Below are 6,000 nucleotides of genomic sequence, written 5' to 3'. Positions count from 1 at the left end.
TGAAAAGTCCCAGTCATTTTAATCTCTCCTCCTGTTTCATACCACTAATCATTTTAGTTGCCCTTCTCTGTACCTTTTCCAATTCCAGTATATCTTTTTGGGGATGGGGTGACCAGATCTGCACACAGTATTCAAGATGTGAGTGTACCATCAATTTATATAGTGGCTTTCTGATAATTTCGGTCTTGTTATCTATCCCTTTCCTAATGGTTCTTAACATTCAGTTAACTTTTTTGACTATCACTGTACATTGAGTGGATGTTTCCAAAGTACCATCCGCAATAACTCCAAGATCTGTTTCTTGAGTAGTAACAGCTAACTTAGACCACATAATTTTGTATGTATATTTGAGATTGTGTGTTCCAATGTGCATTACTTTTCATTTATCAACACTGAATTTCATCTGCCAATTTGTTGCCCAGTCACCCAGTTTTGTGAGAGCCCTTTGTAACTCTTTGCAGTCTGCTTTGGATTTAACTATCTTGAGTAGTTTTGTATCATCTGCAAATTTTGCCACCTCACTGTTTACCCATTTTTCCAGATCATTTATGAATATGTTGAACAGTATTGGTTCCAGTACAGACCCCTGAGGGACACCACTATTTCTCTCTCTCCATTCTGAGAACTGATAATTTATTCCTACCCTTTGTTTTCCATCTTTTAACCAGTTACTGATCCATGGGATAAGAGGGAAGGTCCTCTCATGACTGCTTACTTTTCAAAAGTCAATTTAAATTAAATACATTTTTAATTTTTCTATACTTGTTTTAGAAATCTAGAACTGTTATGTGTTTTGGTGTAATTTGTATTATCCTTATGTTAAATTTGCATTATCCTAACAAAACATTTAATGTATTCATATATCTTTTATATGTTGCAGGCCAAAGTGAAAACAAAAAGACAAAAAACAATGCAAAATTTTTTCTACTCATATGTCACAAAAACCAACCAAGGTAAAGAACACACCAAGAACATATCAACGTCATCTGAACATCCAAGTGGTGTATCTACAGCCAACCAGCTTGAAGCACAAATACATCTACCTACTGAAGAAACAGTGTCTCCAAATCCTAAAGGCAGTTCCTGATGTTTGTCGGTCAAAGTTTTCCCATTTATTGAAGTTACAAAAGATGGCTACTGGTACACCTCTTGCAAAAAAGCTTACGAAAGCTTCCCAATTTATAGTTGGTAAAAGTGGAGGAGTTTGGTTTGCCAGACAGATCAGCAAAGCCAATGCTGACAATCTATGTGAAAAGACTGCAAAACACCAAGGCTCTGGACTGCATCAACATGCAGGAATGAGGTTGTTAAGAATGCTGGAGACACAACACAGTTCATGAGAACAAACATGGCTGTGGCATTATACTTTCTATTTAAGCAAGATATACCACACACTGCAAACTGGAGGCCAATGTTAAGTGCATTGTCACTTGTTCATCCTGAAGTTGGACACTGGTTCCAAACAACTGACTGGCTAGAAGCATGCCGTGCGACAGTGAAAGACTCAGCAGTTGAAAAAGTGAAGAACTCTCTCACCACATTCAAAAAATTTGCATACACTGCTGATGAATGCACCAATGCAATGCAAATGGGTGTCAAGTATTAAGTCACTGCGTACGTTATCTTGATGTCAGTGGTAGGTCAGTAGATGCATTTCTAGATGTTCAAGTCAGAGAAGACACATCGGCTGCATCTGTGACAACCCACATCTAAGAAGACTTAAATGCTTGTAATTTGGACCCCAAACAGATAGCTGCTTGTGCATTTGATGGAGCTGCAAACTTCTCTGGAAGACATGGTGGAGTACAAGCTTTGCTCAGAGAAAAATATAACCCTAATCTCTCCTATACACACTGCAGAGGCCATCTAACCCAACTAGCAGTAGTAAGAGCTGCAGACTCTTCAAAAGACATTTAAAAAGCCATACATTTAATGTCTTCATTATGGGGTTTTTTTCCAGCAAGAGTCCAAAAAGACTGAACGTCTTGGAAAAATAGAAGATACACTGGGACTGAAGTTCAAATTAGTCCAACCTGGGAAAACCCACTGGCTTTCTCATGAGCAAACCTTGGTTGTTGTCTTAAAATTACTGCAACTGTTATTACTGGCTTTGAAAAGTATCTACCAAACTGGGATGGATCTAAGTACTGAGGCTGGTGGACTACTTTTGCTACTTCATTCAGAGAAGACCATTTCCATTCTGTCTCTTGTAAGTCTACTGTTGAAACTAATTGGGTCATTAAACAATACCATCCAGGCATCTGCTACAACAGTAGTAGATCTTCGTCCAGCAATAAAAACTACAATTGAATCAGAGATGTCCATTGAAAACATAATGAATGAAGCAAAGACTTCAGTCCAGAAGTTGACTAATGATGGCATTTATATTGAATCCTTAAGTGAAGAGGACAAGAAGTGTTTGTTAAGACAGCTGAGAAAGTACACAAACTTGATTCTTACAAATGTACAACACCAACTTCTGGATTCTACTCAACCTCTATGTAGCTTTTACAGAACCCTGTCCTATAAAAACACCAACAGTTAAGTGGAGTGCAATGGGGCTGCCATGTGATCAAGACAGAATAGAGAATTTGAACACAGAGTGGAATATCATATGATGAATGAATGAAGATTTGACTTCAACTTCTTTTTTATCATCACTAGTGGCTCGACCTGATCTTTGTGCTATGTTTCCTGGGATGAAAGAAGTAGAAATTCATCTCTTGCTACTCCTAGTCACAACAGCTACAGTTGAGAATTCTTTTTTTGTCATTGACTAGAATTTTGTATTCTGAAATAAGTCGCCTTCTGCCTGATCATGTGAATGAACTAATGAGCATATCAATTGAAGGAATGGAAGTACTGGACACGAGAAGCCACCAAAGATGAACGCAGTGCATTCAAGAAGTTTATTAACAGAGTTGTGCAAAATTATAACAAGAAACCAAGAAGGATGTAGATGTAGTGCATTACAGAAGGCTTGAGTAGCCAACTTTAATTTGTGTGATGATTTTAAGACATGAGTTAAAGCTAATAAAATGGTCATGAAACATTTTTCAGTTTTTACTATGGTGCCATAAAGCCAACTTACACCCTTACAGTCTCACCCCACATCAGCCCTCACCCCCCCCCGCCCATTTCAATTCCCAGGAAAAACACTGCATGGACAGCATATGAGCCTTGTTATGTGTGGCTTGTTCATAGGAGGAACAAGTGGAATTAGAGGAAGGATGGCCAGTGGTTAGGGTGCTAGCCTGGGACTTGGGACACCCACATAAAATGCCCAGGTCCACCACAGACATTCTCTATGACTTTAGGCAAGTCATTTAGTCTCTCTAGTCCAGATCCTCAAAGGTATTTAGGCACCTAACTCCCACTGATTAGGTGCCTAAATACCTTTGAGGATCTGGGCCTCAGTCTCCCATCTGTAAAAGGGGACAATAGTACTGCTCTACCTCTCAGGGGTATTATGAAGATAAATGCATTAAAGATTGCGAGGTGCTCAGATACTACAGTAATGTGTCACACTTATATAAAAGACAGACACAGTAGATTCTCTTTTAGCAGCCTTCTTTCAAAAGACTACTGATCGCTATTGCTCACATAAACAAACCTGTAGAGAAGGGGAAAACAAACTACTGCAGACTCTGTAGGGGTGTCCGTCCCTACTTCTAGAGCAGGATCCTCAGGTAGTCCTTTTGGGAAAAGGAAGGAGCATGTTGTTATCTGGCACATCTCCATTCTGCAGCTGACTGTCCCCCACCAAGAATTCAAGGACACATCATTTCCTCGACTGACAGGAACACAACAGTTTCTCTTTCATCCTCTCAGGTATGAAAATTCAATAGCTGCAATATGTTATTAAAACACCAAGGTGGTCTGGCTGTGCAGGACAGGCTTTCAAAAAATCAAATGCTTTATTCTGAAATAAGGTCAGAAAATCCTCCAAAAGACCATGTAAATTGCAGCAACTTGAAAGCGAAGGCCTGCATTAGCTTTATATGATGGCAAATAAAGACTACTTTGAAGGGATGACACTTTTCATGCACCTTTAATTTGAGAAAATTACAGAATTAAAAGAAGAAGAAAGTCAGAGAGAAATAACAATCCATCAGTCAAAAATTAAGAGTATTGTCAAATCTGCCATTGAGATTTACTGATAAATTGAACATCTCAGATTTGCTTTTAGGTAAGATAGATATAAAGAAGGCATTATTACAGAAGCATCTGCATTGTATCATCCAAATTACCCAGAGTAAAATCAGTATAAAATCCAAATTAGTCAAGCCAGAAAAAGAACTTTAACAATAGAGCCTACTCCTAATGAGCTTCTGAAATACGCACATGCAGCCAGGGAAAAAAGAAAGAGAGACTATTCATAACAACCTTCTTGAAATGTGGGTCTGCAGAAAGGGATACAGAGCTGAGATTTGCAGCACACAACTATCTGTCCTTTTATTTCAGAGACCAAAGAGGGGATTGTTTTGTTTGGAAGTATGTCTTTGTGACGGAGCACAATATATACTTGGTAATAGTAATGAGAAGATATCCCAATTAAAATTCAATTTCTAATTCTCACGCCTGGAGCAGGAGTGCCCCAGAAACAGGGGCTACTCCACTGCAGATCTGCAGCCCACTGGGAGGACCCCTACCCATCCAAGCACCTACAGAATTCCTAGCATACAACCCAGCCACTTCAGCTGGCTGGGTTCGAGGATTTGAACTACAACATGTAGTATGTAGTAGGCACACAGGAATCTCCATATCAGGTAACTTCCAGGGTGAAAGAAAATCAAAATAAAAGGGGGGTTTACCAATTTTGGTGGCTGTCATCATGGCTCTTGAAGTCGTGTGGTGCAGCAGCAGTGCACCATCACTTTACAACAACAGAAAGTATCAATAAAGGACAAGAGAAGAAAAGTATCTGAAGGAGTTCATGTCCCCATGCAGATTTATGTACGATAGTAGTGTGTCTGTGTGTGCATGCACACGTGCCTACCTGGGTAGGGTCACATCCCTGACCACACCCTTTCCTATAAAAGCATCAATTAGGTGTGACCAGAATAGATAGTCTATAGTGACAGGAAATAAAATAGATCTAGTGGTTCGGGGAAGGTCCTTCCTCAGAAATTTGTGAAATATCCAGTGAAACGTCCTGTATTTTAGATTTTAAAACATTTCAAAATGAAAATGCTATGCAAAATCTCTATGTATTACGTATCATACTGGTTCTGCCTGCTGGTGTCTTTTCTCCATTGGAGAGAGGATGCTGGTAGTGGCAGGTTTCCTTCTTCTCTCTCCTTCGTGGTGGATAGCTATTCCTGTGGAGGTGCATAGGGACTGCAGATCATGCTGCTCCACCTACTGGCAGGCCCAGAAACTTTGTAACCTGGCATCAGCCCCCCCGCTGCTCCCACTTCAGTAAATCCTCACCTCACTAGCCAAGAGGAAAAGGAACACAGGAGGAGATCGGTTCCCCCACGTTAGGCAGAGGAGGAGAAGGGAGATGTCTCCTACTGTTCCCTCCTACGTTCTATTCTATTCAGGTTCATATACTGCTCTCATCACTGTGGTACCTTTTTAACCCCTGATACTGATCCATAATCTACTTTTGGCAATACCTGGTGCTTCATGAGATGGTGAAAACCTCTCCAATACTCCTAGCCAACTGTGCATTGCTGCACATGAGAATGAATTTCTCCCTAACCATTGCAGTGGCCAGGGTATGCCCTGAAGTAATGTCATTCTGCCTAGTGCAAACCGAGAAAGCTAAGGTAATGAAAGCACTATCCTGACCTGCAATTGTAAGCACAGCCTAATAATCTAAATGAATCCAAATACATTTATGACCACAGAAAATTTAATCACCAAATCACAATTAAAGAGTATGCAGAGTGAGATTTGGGATTGGGGGCTCTTAACTAACTGTCTAGTGAACTGTAACAAAACAAAATTGCAAAAAGAAGCCTGCGCTGTGGTTGCTGATCTATGCCCTACCTG

Source organism: Natator depressus, chromosome 8 (genome assembly GCF_965152275.1).
Source record: "Natator depressus isolate rNatDep1 chromosome 8, rNatDep2.hap1, whole genome shotgun sequence".
Lineage (NCBI taxonomy): Eukaryota > Metazoa > Chordata > Testudines > Cheloniidae > Natator > Natator depressus.
This window is presented reverse-complemented; position numbering follows the sequence as displayed.